General features: G+C 52.2%; 1 protein-coding gene across 1 annotated transcript in view; it reads left to right on the top strand.

The window, feature by feature from the left end:
* ARHGEF17 (Rho guanine nucleotide exchange factor 17) overlaps positions 1–17,100 on the top strand; it is a 244,457-nt gene that overhangs the window by 116,520 nt on the left and 110,837 nt on the right. The gene's annotated exons all lie outside the window — the stretch shown is intronic.

Raw genomic sequence — 17,100 nt, 5'->3', positions numbered from 1 at the left:
GGCCGCAGCCATCACTAGTGGCCAGAAGGATTTCCAGGCTGGGAATGAGGCTCATACAAGACAGTTCAGCTCATTCCATCAGGACCAGGTCATGCTCTGCCTGTCACCAAGGTTTGCCCTCCAGAGAAGCTAAGAATCCCCCCTTGTCCCCATTTTGTCTGGCGTGGATACAGGACAGGGCAAGAAGCTGGCACCAGTTCCAGGGCAGCTGTTGGGAAATCTCCCATAGGACAAGGGTTGAATACCCCCTTCTAGTTGTTGCATTCCAGCCATGAAATACAGGTGGCAAAGCAGCTCCCTCCCCTAATGCCAGGTGGATAAGAGCTAAGGTCTGCGAAGCGTACAAAGGAATGCAGCCATCTCAGGGGATTAGTGTGCGTTCCACTAAAGCAGGGGGGCTTGGCCTTGTTCCAACCCGGAGCCCCATGTGCAGGCTCCCATGACCAGATGTACCCCAGAATCCTCCCACCAGCTTCCCGGAGGGGCTGGTGATGGGGCCAGGTCCATGGTACTTGGAAGAAGGTGCGAGGGGAACGGCTGCAGGTTACAGGTGCTGTTGTTACCTGGCCTGGGCTCTGAGGAGAGGCGCGGCAAGAAACAGGCGGGAGTGAATGATGTGACAGAGTCAGGCTGGCGAGCTGGAAGAGAGTGGAGGAAGGTAGGTATGTTAGCTCCAGAATGATAAAGGCCCTTTTCCCTATAAGCTGAAAAAGGGTTACCTCAGCTCAACTAGGGACACCTGAATCCAATTGTGGGCTGCACAAGTCCTTTAAAAACCCTTCCTCTGGTGGGAGCGGAGGAGGAGGAGGAGACAAGCTGCTGTAGGGAGAATGGCCTCTCCAGGGTGGGAGGATGTTCTACTCCCTGCAGGCGAAGCTACCTGCCTGGTAAGGGGATGGACTGGTACCCTGGGGCCCCTAACAAGGCGCCAGCCCCAGAGAAAGGGTAGGGAAAGTCTTGTGTTTGGTGGAGGAGCTTTCCTGGGGCTTGCCCCCCAGCCTACATGCAAAATACTGACAAAGAAACCGCCTGTGGGAGAATAAACCCTGTCTGGACTGGGACTGATTTCCGCCAGGCTCCCCAGTGCCAAAGGGGGAAGTAGGAGGTTCCCTGCCACGCTGATCAAGTGAGTTTCAGGGGAGCAGCAGAAGTAGGGGTCTGGCAGCAGCTGCTTGTGCTCCCCCATGGGTGACCCCTATGCAGTGCACAAACCGTAGCTTCAGAATTGCAGTGTTGGCAGGAACAGCTCCCGTGCGGACATTGGTCTAATGCTCCTGGCCCTTTCAGCCGCGGACAGGCTGCCAGCAGCAGGGGTCGCCTCACAGATGTGTGTGTCATGGTGTTGCATTCTCCCGTGAAATAAGGCTCCCACCACCTCTGCACGGGGGCTGTGTAGTAGCTCCCCACTGGAGGGGAGCCAAAGATGCCGAGAGGCAAAGGCCACCAAGATCAAAAGTGGCTCCTCCTCTGGGGTGCCTTAGTTTGTGTTTGTCTCATTAAGGATACCTGGGGTGACAGCATGGCCCCATTGGAGTCAGTGGCAAAACTCCTGCTGGTTTCAGTGAGGCCAGGATTTCACTCCCTGGGAGGGGTTTCCGGGGGGGCTTAGCAGCCACTAGTACTGGTGAAATCCGTGGTCTCAGTGCATCTGAAAATGAGGTTGCTCCTCCCGCAAACAAACGGACTTGGGGGAAAGGGCAGGCTGGGAGAGGGAGCGGGTGCTGGGGCAGGCTGCTTCTGGAGCGACGCCCCCTGGTCACAGTGCTAGTGTGGGACTTGGGAGAGCTGGGGTTCGATTCCTGTTTCTGCTACAGACTTCCTATGTGACCTGGGGTAAGTCCCTTAGCCTCTCTGTGCCTCCGTTCCCATCCGTGCAATGGGGATACCAGCACTGTCCAACCTCCCAGGGGTGTTGTGAGCATAAATAACATGAGAAATCGTGAGGAGTTCAGATACTATGGTGGTGGCCATAGACAGAATCTTACACAGATCGGAGGGGAGGGAGGATGAAAAGCTGGGGAGGATGAGACACAATATTCTCCCTCTGTCCTATAATCAGAACCTCCCTGCACTCCCCTCCCCCACCCCTGCCCGCTATGGCATCGGGCCGGGGTTTGCCTTCCAAATATCAGGGCGCCCTGTTGTGAGTGTCCACAAATCGACATTCACTCTGCAAAGGCACTTTAGGTGGATTCCTAAGGCTCAGAGCTCAGGACAGTTCGTTCCTTCCCCTGGTGTCAATGGTCCCAAGGGCCATGCTGCAGGGACATTGCTAAATAATACCCCAGGTCATTTATTTTGGGTGGGGCTTATTATTATTAAGGGTGGTTCTCAGGGGGATTGTCTCTGTCCTTAAAGCACGACATAGACCCTGCCTGCGTTCACCACGTGAGCAGAGCCATCCTTGCTATGACCACTCGTTGGCGGAGGCTAGGGGGAGACACGTCTATTTAGGGACAATCTCACACCCTAGCACATTGGGGTCCAATCTCAGCCAGGACCTCTGGGCATTACTGGTATACAAACAGGAGTAATAATAGGCTTGTGCTACCACTGCTCAGGCAATATCTATCCAGCGGTTAGAGCCATGTTTGTACAGCGCCTAGCACAATACGATCCTGATTCATGACTGGGGCTACTGCCATGTGACAAAGAGAGGGCTCTGTTCCCAGAGCCGTTGGTCCACCTCCTTTCATCGGCAATACATTCACACACAAATGATTTTAACAAAACCAAACCCATCTGATGCTCCTGGACTGGTTTGGAAGGCCATTACAAAGTTGAAGGCTTTTTTTCTTGTTAAAGAACTAAACCAAAGCAATTGAAATACAAATTTGACGCCACTTGCCAGGCTTTACAGGCCTTGTTAGGAGGTCGGGGGTGGGGTGCCCTGCACTCCTGGAATCAGTTAGCTGCCTTCCCGGACGCTGGTTCGGCCGCTGGCTACAGTGCTCACCAACTGAGTTCTTTCATTGTACGTCTTCCATTCCCCTCCCAGCTCTATTCCTAGTGCGTTCCTTGTGTGTCCATGTCAGACCAGAGCGCAAGGGCTGCATGCAGAATAAGTGTGCAGGGACTAGTGTGTGGAGACCGATTGGCAGCTTCCAGTCATGCTTGACCAACCTGATTGCCTTCTATGATGAGATAACTGACTCTGTGGATACGGGAAAGTGGTGGACATGATATATCTTGACTTTAGCAAAGCTTTTGATATGGTCTCCCACAGTATTCTTGTCAGCAAGTTAAAGAAGTATGGATTGGATGAATGGACTATAAGGGGATAGAAAGCTGGCTAGATTGTTGTGCTCAACGGATAGTGATCAACGGCTCGATGTCTAGTTGGCAGCCGGTATCAAGCCGAGTGCCCCAGGAGTCTGTCCTGGGGCCAGTTTTGTTCAACATCTTCATTAATGATCTCGGTGATGGGATGGATGTTCGCGGAAGACACTAAGCTGGGGGGAGAGGTAGATACACTGGAGGGTAGGAATAGAGTCCAGAGTGACCTAGACAAATTGGAGGATTGGGCCAAAAGAAATCTGATGAGGTTCAGCGAGGACAAGTGCAGAGTCCTGCACTTAAGACGGAAGAATCCCATGCACTGCTACAGGCTGGCGACCGATAGGCTAAGCAGCAGTTCTGCAGAAAAGGACCTGGGATTACAGTGGACGAGAAGCTGGATATGAGTCAACAGTGTGCCACGTCTGGAGTATTGCACCCAGTTTTGGGCCCCCCCACTACAGAAGGGAGGTGTACAAATTGGAGAGAGTCAGGCAAAGTGCAACGAAAATTATTAGGGAGCTGGGGAACATGACTTATGAGGAGAGGCTGAGGGAACTGGGCTTATTTAATCTGCAGAAGAGAAGAGTGAGGGGGGATTTGATAGCAGCCTTCAACTACCTAAAAGGGGGTTCCAAAGATGATGGAGCTCAGCTGTTCTCAGTGGTGGCAGATGACCAAACAAGGAGTAATGGTCTCAAGTTGCGGTGGGGGAGGTCTAGGTTGGATATTAGGAAAAACTATTTCACTAGAAGGGTGATGAAGTTAAGGCCCGGCTTGACAAAGCCCTGGCTGGGATGATTTAGTTGGGGTTAGTCTTGCTTTGAGCAGAAGGTTGGACTAGATGACTTCCAGAGGTCTCTTCCAACCCTAATCTTCTATGAGTCTGATTTTGTTACAGTTGTTGTTTATTTGTATTGCAGTAATGGCTTGGAGCTTTTCTCCCAGGCCAGAACCCCACTGTGCCAGTTGCTGTACAAACATGGAATAAAAAGACGGTCACTGCCCCATAGAGCTTACAATCTAAGTATAAGAGGAGAGGTGGATACTGGCAGGTGGAGGAGCGCAAACAAACAGTGAGACAGTAATGGTTGAGTTAATTTAGGACTTGTTTCGGGGAAGTTCTCTGGCCTGCGTTACAGAGTAGGTCAGACCAGATGATCACAACGATCCCTTCTGGCCTTGAAATCTATGAATGTAAAGTACCATCTGCAACTATTAGAGTGAGACGAGCTGACAGCGGTTTCTGTTAGTTGCTGAGGCTGCTGAACTGGGACGCTGGAGACCTGGGTTTTATTCCTGCTTCTGCCACTGACCTGCTGCATGACCGGTTTAGTGCTAAGGTGAGTTAATGCCCTGGTCTCAGTTCAGTCTCCGGCACGTGGGAGTTCCTAGGAGACCCAGTGCCCTGATGCAGCTTTTGACGTTTGACCCGGGTGGTCCAGGGCCAGAATCTCTGGGGGCAGGGAAGCTGCTTGGGGGATTGTTCAGTGGTTACTCTCCCTGTGCTGGACTCTGAGGCTGGATCTCCAGTTCTACACCTGGGACAGTAAATGTGCCAACTCCAAAACTCCCCCCAGAGCAGCTCCCCCAAATGCAGCGTCTCAATCTAAAATAGACTTGGCTCAGCACAAATATTCTGGGAGTGCTTTTGACACATTGTGAAACATCTTGGTCTGCAGCAGCTCTATTTTTAGGGAAATCCTGAGGACATGCTGTTCCCTTCAAGTTGATTACAAATACGCTCTTGGCTCCTTAGATTGGGAAAGAATAGGGTTGTAGGGCCTGGCTGTCTCTCGCTCCGCTGCACCTTGACAAGGCAGCTCCTCCCACAGATGGTTCTGATGTCTTCCTCTGCCTGTGATCTCCTCTTGTTAGAAGTTGCTCCTAGTTCACACGTGGGGGTGAGGGGAGAAATCAGTGGGCTGGGCCAATTCCATCCCTGTTCTAAACCAGTGGAGTTGAGGCAGGGATTGGTTGGACGCATTGTTCCTTTCTAGGATGGTCTCAGTGGTTATAGCCTGGGACTGGCCATCAGGACTCCTGGGTTCTCTGCTCACGTCTGCCACAGACCTTGTGAATGTCACTGAACCCATCTGGGCTAAATGCTGCCCTTACTTGTGACCTCATTGAAGCCAAAGAGGTCACACTGGCTGCAAGGGCAGGATTAGGCTTTCTTTGTCCCTCTGGAAGGGATATAATAATAGCTGTCTCCTGGGGCGGGGGGCGGGGTGAAACTGAGTGAATGTTTGTAAAAGTCTGTTAGATCCTTGGATAAAAGCATTCGGAAGGTTGTAGCTCTGAACAGGGGCTCCGTGCTGGGACAGAATGTAAACACAGGCCATTTAACCTGTGATCAAACCCAGAGGGGGTAGTTTCATGGGCACGGCACACAGCAGGGTTGTAACTGAAAGCCCAGGATCTGTGGTGAAGTTCTCAGTTGGAAGCCAGAGTGTTCCTTCCATCTCACTCTGTGAGCTGGCTGGGCACAGAATCCATCTGTCTGTCCAGGTGTCTGTACTGCTTCCATCAGGGCGGTGCCTCTGAACGAGGCAGTTATCCCTGTAAGGCACTGCTCAACCAGCCTCGCAGCAAACCTACCATGGTGGCGGATACAAGCATGGAGAGGCTGAAGACAGCGGTGGAGGAGGCCAAGGGTGTAGGACCTGCTTGCATTGGAGTTGAGGCTGAGCTGCCTCCAGGGGCGCAGTACAAGACTTGTCGTTTCATCGGGACTGGTGGCATCAGCCCAGCCCAGGCCTCCCAGGAAGAGTGAGGCGTGTGGAGCAGAGGGGAGGGGGAGCCTTGTCCCTTCGTGGGCATTCCTTGCACCCTGGAAATCGAGGTAAGGAAACCTCAGACCTCACAGTGATTGCGGGTGATGGGAAGTGCATGTGGTAATAATGAAGGAGCAGCCTGTGGGCCATTAGACTGCGGAACAGTCTCTTGAGGGATGTGACAGAAGAGCCATTGCCTTCAGCGTGTACAAAGCACTGGGGGAATATCATGTATGGAGGAGTCCTGCACTGCTCCCAGAGGACCCTGGGAAGTGACCCACAGCAAGAGGCCATGTGATTGAGGCACTGACCTGGAACCCCAGAGATCTAGGTCTGTTTCTGTTTTGTTTCTTTAGGCTAAAGGTTCTCCAGGGCAGGGGCTGTCTCCCACTGTGTCTGTACAGCTCCCAGTGCAGCGGGGCCCGAGATGAGGCTCTTGGCACCGTATTAATAGTTACAGCAAACACAACCGGGGGTTCATGTTTCCAGGCTATAGAGCAGACAGAGGAGGCCAGTGTGGGGTGTGCACCCGAAGAGCTCATGGGGATCGAATTGAGGGTGGGTTAGGAAGAGACCCTTCAGGGGTGATAGCAGCACTGATAGGGCGGGGCAGCTGCTGACAGAAGATGCTGGGGTGTAGTGGTCTGAGTGCTAGACTGTGGCTCTAATGACTCCTGAGTTCTAATCCCACCCCTTCATTGTCCTTTAATCTCAGGTAAGTCACCCAGGCCAAAATTCTTGGTGGTTTGAGGTGCCTCATTTTTAGGGTGCCCAACCAGAGGCACCTGGGGTCTAATTTTCAGAGGGGCTGAGACTCCTCCCCCCCCCCCCCCCAGCTTCAGATGGTCTTCCAGCAGCTAAGGCACCCACAACTGGTGGCTAGTTTTGAACCTTTTTAGCATTAGTATCTGTGTTTTCAGGTCAGATTCTCCACTGTCTTTGTCCTCGTGACATCACTTACCCTGCGCCGATTGGCTGTAAAATGTCGTCATTCTGGCTCCGTAGCATTTTATACCCAATCATGTATATACGGCTAATGTTTATGTAGGACCTGTTCAAAAATAACAGGCCCCTGTCCACCTTTGCCGAGTACTGTGGCGTGTTGACGTTCTTGAATCAAAGTGCTAGGTAAATGCCAAGTCCTAGGTCTTTCAAATGCCTCAGAGGATAATGCAGGATTTCCAGCATTTCTGCTTGACTTGTACAGTACCAAGGCTGGGCTCCTGCGAGTCCTTGGAGAAGGTGGCTGGATTATAGGTACACCCGGAGAGACTGGAGAGCAGGAGCCATGCTTTCTGCTCAAAGGGTGTGAATGCTGCCATCTGCTGGGGGCAGGAAGGTTGCAACCTTTAATATGACCATGTGTCATCGCAACTAATGTAGAGCAGTGGTCTCCAAAGTGGGGTGCGCAAGACCATCCCTGGGGGGTGCACAGCAGGAGGAGAGCTCCTGGACCTTTGATTCTTCAGCAGCATGCTGGTGACCGCTCTTTTTTTTTTTTTGCTTCCCTAGAGCTGACCCTGGGGTTGCGCGGTCTAAAAAGTTTGGAGACCACTGATGTAGAGTCTGACCCCAGAGCCTTTTCAGGTCAGTGGGAATCTTTGAATCAGGCACCAAGAAGCCATTATTACCTTGGTAAAACTTCTTAGCCGACTCCTGGGGAAGCTGACCAGTGTTTGGCATGACATGATTTTAGCATCCTCTTTGAGGATGCAACCTAAATCAGCGTCTCTGCTCATTGGCACCCCTCCTGCCAGCAGCAGACGGACGGACTGCAGGGGGCCAGGCAAAAGGTGGCTTTGCTCTTTTTGTCCACCCTCTGGCATGGTAGCACTTCTAGTCTGGCAGCCAAGTGAACGCTTCGGCATCTGTATGGGTATCCGCAGCCACAGCCATCACAGGGTGACCAGTCTGCTGACTCCAGTGACAACACATCATTCCTGACATTTAAGGAGTTCGACTGGGAGGAAAATCCGTGTATTTTGGTCTCCTGGAGGTTCTGTAGATAGCGGGCCTAATTCTGTTACCCTAGTGTAAATCCAGAGGCTGTTCAGAGTTTGAACTCTTTGGGCTATGTTCTGCCATCTCATACATCAGAAGAGACTCTGTTGAATAAAGGGAGACATGGTAACTGGGAATACATTAATGAATTGTCGATCCAGGGATCCCTTTCTCAGCAACAAGGGGCCAGGCAGGGAAATTTCAGGCTAACACATTTAAAATTGATGGAAATATTTTTCACATGGGGCATGGTTTAACCTGTGGGACTCTCTGCCACAAGGTATCACTGCGACCAAGAACGTAATGGGATTCCAAAAAGGATTCCCTGTTTATATGGATAATGAGGCTAATCACCATTTACACTTGGTAAGTTATAAAATCTCATACTTCAGGTCATAAACCAGCCACCAACAGACCAGAGTGAGGAAGAAACTTCCTTCAGGGACAGATGATTCTATAACTGTCCACTAGGGGGTTTCTTGCACTGTCCGTTGAAGCAGCTGGTCTTGATCACTGTGAGAAGTGGGATATGGGCTGTATGAGCCATTGATCTGATACTCTCCCATGAAGTCAATGGAATTACACCAGTATAAAATCAGATTAAGTAAGCTCAGAATCAGGCCTGTTAATTGCACTGGAGTCACTCTGCATTTACACCAGGGGAGCACAGAGCAGATCTTGGCCCTGGGTTGCCAGAGCGTCAGTGGCTTAGTTTTTAATGGTTCTGGTTCATGCAAGTGGCCACCCCTATGGTTGCAATTGGAGTTTTAGTCAGCTGATGTGACTGCATTTTCTCTGATTCCTGGTTGAATTTCCAGGCGGAAGACTGAAATCTGGGTCTAAATTTTGAGGGTTTTCAGATCCAGGTTTCTGGCTCAGCCTGTTAGAGAGAAATGGTGCAGCCGCGAACTTCGGATCCAGATTTCAGGGATCAGTTATTGGGGCAGGACCATGACAGCGGTGGGAGCGCACACTGTGCCCAGTGGAAAGATGTTGCCCCTCCGCCCCCCCAGCACCCTGGGGACGTTGTTTGCCTCAGCACCGAGGGAAACACCCTGGCCCTGCCACTGCAGGGGACTCCCCTGTGACCCCCTTTACATAGGGCCTGCTTTGGCTGGCTAAATAAGCGTTATGTCTTCACCAGCCACCCTAATTACAGTGGTTAGCTCGGTCCAGCAGCAAACACCGTCACCTCTGCAGCTCCCCGGATGGAGAAATCCTGGGTGATTTACGGCAGCTGCTGCTTTTTGGTCTCAAGAGTTGAAGAGTCCATGGTTTGAGAGCCAGCCTCCTCATCAGCTGGCTGGGGTGACAAGTGGGCAGATGCGGTTTGATCTCTCCTAGCTGCCCTCCCAGACACAGACGGGCACCCAAATGAGGCCAACCTGGTTCCGTGCTCTCTGGAGCTCCAGAGGGCTGAGTGCGTGCAGGCCAAGAAGGCAGAGCTCAGAGGGGGCTGGATCCCTAGGATCAGGGGCCGTGCAAGCATCCTGCACAGCCACCGAACAGGGTTTCTAGCCCAGAGACTGGCAGCGTTCAGACCAGCTGCCTGTTGGCTTCAGCCCTTTACGAAGCACGAAGAAAGCCTGGGGCTCCAGGAGCTTGTTAACACAGGATTGAACTGTCAGTGGGGAGTGAGACCGACAGAGCCAGCCCTGTCCTCGCCCCAGCGAGGGCTCTTCCTGCGGGCAACTGACAGCATTTCGCCTGCTGCCAACAGCCTTCTGGGGGAAAACCTCGCTGTCTGTCAGCAGGCGTGAGATTTCTGGCGGGTTTGCTGGAGCTGGCCTCTGACTGCCGGCCAGTCTGGGCTGGGAGGGGAATGGAAGCAATGAGTCTGCGGCTGCCACTGGCAGATGGCCCCAGTGCTGGGCACAACTGGTAGGGTCTGTTCCCTTATGCTGTAGTGGGAGGACCTGTTCCCCACCTTCTCCACACACCGGGCTGGATCCTCAGCTGATGTCGAATGGCATTGCACCACTGACGTGAATGGAGCCCTCCAGCAGAGGAGGACTCGTATAAGCGGTGGGCCAATGCCAGACCCAGCATAGCCCCACTGACTTCAGCGGCTTACCCCTGCTAAGGATCTGGCTCCCTGTTCATACTACCCCTTCAAAACCTAGACATTGAAACCTATTTCCTGCTCCACCTGTGCTTCCACCCACCATGCATTCGTTAATGTAGGGTTACCTATGAATGTTGGGGACCATTCATGCTGGTTTGTTATTGTACAATTGCCCACAAGGGGCTGGGCAGAGCATACATTGATTTGTTATTGTAGGGTTATAGACTCATAGACTTTAAGGTCAGAAGGGACCAGCATGATCATCTAGTGCAGCGTGTCATAGAATATCAGGGTTGGAAGGGACCTCAGGAAGTCATCTAGTCCAACCCCCTGCTCAAAGCAGGACCAATTTTTGCCCCAGATCCCTAAATGGCCCCCTCAAGGATTGAACTCACAACCCTGGGTTTAGCAGGCCAATGCTCAAACCACTGAGCTATCCCTCCCCGGTTCTCAAACTGTGGGTCGGGACCCCCTTTTAATGGGGTTGCCAGGGATGGCTTAGATTTGCTGGGACCCAGGGCTGAAGCTGATGCACAAGGGCTTCAGCCCCGGGCGGTGGGGCTCAGGTAACGGGCCCCCTGCCTGGGGCTGGAGCCCTTGGGCTTCAGCTTTGCCCCCCGCCTGGAGTGGTGCGGCTCGGGCTTTGCCCCCCCCCCCCCCCCCCAGGACAGTGGGGCTCAGGTGGGCTCAGGCTTCGGTCCCCCCGCTTGGGGTCATGTGGTAATTTTTGTTGTCAGAAGTGGGTCGTGGTGCAATGAAGTTTGAGAACCCCTGATCTAGTGTGATCTCCTGCACGCTGCAGGCCACAGAACCTCACCCACCCCCTGCTATAATAGACCCCTAACCTCTGGCTGAGTTACTGAAATCCTCAAATCATGGTTTAAAGACTTCAAGTTACAGAGAATCCACCATTTACACTAGTTTAAACCTGCAAGTGACCCACGCCCCATGCTGCAAAGGAAGGTGAAAATCCCCCAGAGTCTCTGCCAATCTGAGCTGGGGGAAGATTCCTTCCCGACCCCAAATCTGAGGATCAATTAGACCTTGAGCACATGGGTAAGACCCACCAGACACAGTTTTTTCCCTGATGTATCTGTAGTAACTAGGCATCATGCGTGCTGGTTTGTTATTGTAGGATTGCCTGTGAATGTTGGATAGCGTGCATGCCGGTTTGGTTTTTCAGGGTTGCTCACGAGGGGCTGTGCAGCGCTCATGCTGGTTTGTTATTGTAGGGGTGCCTGTCAGGGGCTGGGCGGAGCGTATGATGGTTTGTTATTGTAGGGTTGCCTGTGAAAGCTGGGTATCACACATACTGGTTTGGTATTGGAGGGGTGCCAAGGTGGGGAGGGGCAGCATACACACTAGCTTGTTATTGTAGGGCTGCCCGTGAGGCGCTGGGCAGCATGTACACAGGTTTGTTATTGTAGGGTTGCCCACGAGGGGCTGGATAGCATGTATGGCTGGTTTGTTATTGTAGGGTTGCCTGGAGGGCTGGGCTGATGGTGTTGATTTTGATTTTTCATTGTATCTCTTTATTAAGGAAAAGAGTTCTGAAACATCTGTTTTCCTTAATTAAAAACAACCATCCTCCTGCAGTCTGACTGCCTCTGTGAGCCGTATATGGTGCCGCGGAGTCCTGCCCACGCTGGCAGTGTGAACTTGGTGTGACTCTGTTCACGCTGCGGGGAAGGCTAGCGGGAGAGGATAGAATCGCCGGGTTCTCAAATGGCGGTGAAACAACGACACATGGGGACAGAGTCTGCCCTGCATTATTGCAGGTAAATGCGGAGTTACTGCGCTGACGTCGGTGGCACGACTCCCCGTTCATACCGCTGCCGGGGACAGCCTGATCCAGCGCCAATGGCTCCAGTGGGCCTTGGCACAGGCCCTGAGAGCAGAGTCTGGCTCACCCGTTCCAGCTTTGTTTGCTCAGTACCCACCAGTTTTGCTTAGTAAGAGATAGGGCTGAGGATACTCAGCTCATCCCAGGAATAATCCAGAGAGCAGCTCAGTTCAAACCAGCTGGCAGCTACTTTGCTCTTAGCATTAGCAAGGGTTAAATCCTGTCTCCACTGAAGACAGTGAGGACTTGGCCCGCTTGCAGGCAACCCTGCAAGAACAAACCGAGCTAAGTCTGTCCCGAAGCGAGAGCTCACTCATTGATGATTTTCCTACTGAGGTCAGACATGGGCCCTGATGCCCTGCAGCCTGTCCCGTGTGTGGTCCCTGGTGGCTGGGCAGCGTGAGTGCCCACAGCCGCCAGATCAGAATTCACCCCAGGTCAGGCTGTAGCGGTTTGGCAGGTTAGCCGCTCCCAGAGCAGGTCGTGCTGAAATCACCTTGAGCAAAACCCTGACCTCAAATGTTAAAATCTATACACAGTTCTCCCCGCAGAGAGCGGAACAGAGTCACACGTGACAGATGCTAGTGACATGCACAGCACACGACCCCAGATAGGGTGACCAGACAGCAAGTGTGAAAAAACGGGACGGGGGTGAGGGGTAACAGGAGCCTATATAAGAAAAAGACACAAAAATCGGGACTGTCCCTGTAAAATCAGGACAGCTGGTCACCCTAAGCCCAGATGCGGGCGACTAGACTGTCACTGGGAGGGTGTTGCGGGTGGATAGTTAGATTAGACAAGTAGGTTTTGCTGATGGTGACACTTGCTGTTCACTGGTTTCCATGTGCCCTTTTGATCGCCCTTGTTACAAAGGTTTTAGAGTAACAGCCGTGTTAGTCTGTATTCGCAAAAAGAAAAGGAGGACTTGTGACACCTTAGAGACTAACCAATTTATTTGAGCATAAGCTTTCGTGAACTACAGCTCACTTCATCGGATGCATATAAAGCACCATGCCTGCATCTCTGTGGCTGCGGCTTGCACTTGTTTTCCTAATCAGCTGTGCAGTTGGAGTATGACTCACACCTGCAGCAAAAGCAGGTTCCTATTGTATTCTTCCTCCCTTCATTCTCTCTGGGGCACCCGGCACTGGCCACTGTCAGAAGACAGGATACTGGGCCAGATCGACCGTTGGTCTGACCCAGTGTGGCCTTTCTTGTGCTGGCTGACTGCTTTGCTGGTCTCACCCTTAGATACCTGCCGTGGACCCACCATTCTTTCTTTCTAGGTTTCAGCTGGTTTCCTGTTGCCATTGCTGGATCTCATCTTCTATAGCTGGTTTGGCAGGCAGGTGGCAGTGGAACACAAGTCTCCCCTACCCCCCAATCCAGGAGTCTTTCTGAGCCCCATTCAGGCTGAGTTGTGACATGACTCCTTACACCTGTGCAGTGGAAACACTGCTGACAGGGACGCTCGTTCCTCACCGTAATGGAATGTGGATTTAAAACACTGTTTTCTTCGCTCATGGGATATGAATACACCTCTCCTTCATAAATCAAAGTGCACCTAGGCTACCTCCAGGTAAAGCCTGCCAAACCTTGGCCAACTGAGAGCTGTATTAGCCCCTTGCCAATAGCCCATGACATACATTGCTTAGAAATGAGACGATTGCAACTCAGCTTAGCATTAATTCTGAGCTGCAGTCTGGTGGCCCAGTTTGTACCGGAGTGAGAATGGCTTGACTGTGTGTCATAGTCCCCATAGTGCTAAACGCTCATGGAGAGTCTCATTGAGCTCAAATGCCAGAGGCCTGAGTTTCCGGAACAGGAGGATCTGGGATCTATCCCCACTTCCGCTGTGACGTTCCATATTACCCTGAAGTCGCAGCTGGGTCTGGATGCGTAACGTTGCTAAAGAAATGGGCAGCAACAAGCTTCGGCTGCCTCTGCGTAGGGCCGCACGGAGAGGAAATTTACTGGCTGTGGCTGTAACCTGACAAAAGAACTGCTGCTGCGTGCAGTTGCTATAGAAACTGACAAATATCTAATTACATTTAATTAATGAACCCAGGGTTGGCGTTCAGGAGCGGAACTCGCGCTGGCTGAAGCGGGCCCCAGTGAAATAGCTCTGTCAGCTGCTCCTCGTGAGTTTTCGGTGCCCTGGAAATCAATATCGGAGGCTGGACAGCGCTGACCCCCATGGGCCCCGGGCCCCTGTGCCACGTGCTCCCCACTGTCGCAGCTCCACCAATGGTACCAGCGACGGGAGCCCTGGTATGGATAAGGTTCCTCTGACAGGGGGATGGCGGGGGAAGCTTGCACTGCCATTGCCTGGGCTGAATCTGTTCTGGGGTGAAGCAGAGGGTGTCAGTGGCCAGGGCTTCCACTCCACCTCTGCACTGGCCCATCGAGCAGCTCGTTGGGCGAGGGGCATGCTCCCCGCTTTGCGCAGGAGGTTTTGGGCCCCTCGGCCAACCTGTGGAAATTACTAGCCCCTTTACCAGCCCTAGGCTTACCGCAGCAGGGGAGAAAATAGAAAATAGCTCTTTGGGGACTATAGGATAGTAGCGAGCAGGTTCCTGTTGGCACGCACATCAGCACTGGCCTTAAAACGCCGGACAGATACACTGAGCTACGTTAATTTTTATGTCCCGTCTCCTAAGGCTTTGAATCCAAATCCCAGCGGTGGCAATTAGACTGGAGCTCAAACGCAGCTGGCGTTGCTGGCGTTCAAGGGGCACAGTTAAGCGGTTTAGCCCTCTTCCACAGGCACAACCATCTGGGTTAATTTCACTGCCCAAGCAGGACAAGGAAACACACCGCTTAGATGGGGCTTTCATACGAGCGGTGATCACCTGAGGTGTTCTTTAAAGTGCTGGTAAGGAAATAGTTAGAAGTCTCAGATCTGAATCGTGTCAGGGCCCCTTTAAAGTCGTGCTGCTCTGAAGCAAGAAAGCCAAAGCATGTGGAAAATCCCTGACCCCTCCAGTGCTGCAGATGAAGTACCAGAGTGGCTAATCAGGCAGGATGCCCAGAACCAGCTCCCCCTGATGCTCTAGGCTAGCCCAGGTGCCCAGACCCATCTCGCTTGGGCTTGTTGTGCGTGTTTCCCCAGCTGTAAAATGGGGGTAGTAATTCTTTCTTGTCTCCTGGGGTGGCATGAGGTTTAATGTCAGTAATGCACTTCGGGAGGCAGTGTGGCCTAGAGATTTGGGCAACAGACTGCGGCTTAAGAGATCTGGGTTCTGTTCCGAGCTATGCCATTGGCCTGCTGGGAGACTGTGGCAAGTCACTTTGCCTCTTGATGCCTCAGTTACCCCATCTCTAAAATGGGGATGATGACACTGATATCCTTTTGTGAAGCCCTTTGACATCTGCAGAGGAAAAGTGCTCTGTAATAGCTAGATATTGCTGTTATTTTTACTTGGAATTCCTCCTGACCCCAGAGGTGCCCCATAGGCCCTCCCTCTAAATCTCTCCACCATCTGCAGTGTGAACCCACTCGGAGGGGAAGGAGAGTTACTGCTGCTTGCACCAAACCCCGGGCAGATTTCTGAGCTGCTGGGGCTCCCGAAAGAGTTGGCAGTGAGAATCCCTCGCTCTGCCCACTCCTGGGCCTAGCTCCACCCCCACTGAGCCTCTGTCATGTGGAGAGGCTTCCACAGGGGCTGGGAACTCAGCCCAGCTCTGCCGGTGTATGTACATTACGCTACAGACCTTTAATGAGGGGAAGGGCCCTCTACCGCTGGAGCCTGCTGTTCTGCTTGCGTGTCTTCCGACTGGTCTCTCATTATGCCACCTGAGGCCTGTTTATTTCCTTTCCTCATTACTGTCTCCACCTAATTCCTTGTTATTTAAATGTGGCTGTAACCAATCACCACTCATCTCCTTCGCACCCCCGATGCAGATCTTAGCTGTGTCAGCCGAGACGTTGGGCTGGTTTTAAGAGAACCCAAGTTCTAAATGTGGCGTCTTTTGCATATGAAGAGGCAGCGTTGGTTCCAAGGCCAGACGGAACCGTTGTGATCTTCTCGTCTGACCTCCTGTATAACACAGGCCACAGAACTTCCCTGATACAAATTGCCAGTGATGGAGAACCCAGCACGACCCTTGGTAAATTGTTCCAGTGCTTATTATTTCCACTATTAAACATTTACGCCTTGCTTCCTGTCTGAGGAAGCATGCGTCTATGGGTGAGGTACTAGACTGGGTCTCGGGAGAGCTGGGTTTAATTCCTGGCTCTGGCACACACGGGTGCCCTCTGTGAGCTTGGGCACATCACCAAGAGCTTGAGACAGAGTCACTGGGTGTCTTCTTAGTGGTCTTTGGCTCAGCCCCTCACTCTCTCTGTGCTTCAGTTCTCCACTGTACAATAGAGATGATGTCCCAGCCATCACTGAGTGCGATGTGGGACATACCGGTGGTAGAATGAGGTTGGGAAGGGTGCATTGCTCATGCGTGATGAAGCCAGGGTTCCCAGTTCTTACCAGTCTTCTGATGTTCTTAAAGCCCCAGCACCTGGCATCATGTGAGTACTTGAAAATCTCAACTTTTTTTTTTTTTAATGGAAAGTTTCTAGCCTTTGTGGTTGCATCACACACGTGAACCCGAAAGGTTACAAGCCCACTAGCTTTTATGTCTCTGATTTTTAAGTCAATCTCGTGGACTCGTGGATTTTGAATGCTTGGGGTGGCAAGACTGTAAAGCCACGAGTGAGCGATGCAGGTAACCCCCAGTGAGAGCCGGTCAAGCTCACCCCCCACGCAGCACTACCATATATGGAAGGAATTAATCGGAGCAGAGGAAACGGCATTGCCTGACAGTGTGCCACGTGCTTGGAGCTTTCCCGCAGAATAACCAGCCAATTCAAGTGTAAAGCTAAGTGATCTCGCCCTCTGCTCGCGGGAGGCCTCTCATCTGTAAATCCTGTCTAATCTTCACGTCAGCCTAATTGAATGGTGGATTTCAAGAGCACCGGCCTGACATCACACGTCACAGAGCGCCCTAGCTGATCAGACCCCGTCTCTTGATTGTTCGGCAGCTGCTTTGAAGAAGTGAAGTGCTGTAGCAGGATGAGACTAGAGCCCGCTACTAACTGTTATTTATTCAGTGAGGTGAAAGGGGAATTCAGCCACTCTTTT

The sequence above is a fragment of the Caretta caretta genome, chromosome 1 (assembly GCF_965140235.1).
Source record: "Caretta caretta isolate rCarCar2 chromosome 1, rCarCar1.hap1, whole genome shotgun sequence".
Classification (NCBI taxonomy): domain Eukaryota; kingdom Metazoa; phylum Chordata; order Testudines; family Cheloniidae; genus Caretta; species Caretta caretta.
Note: the sequence above shows the minus strand (reverse complement) of the source record. Positions and strands in the feature narration are given on the sequence as shown.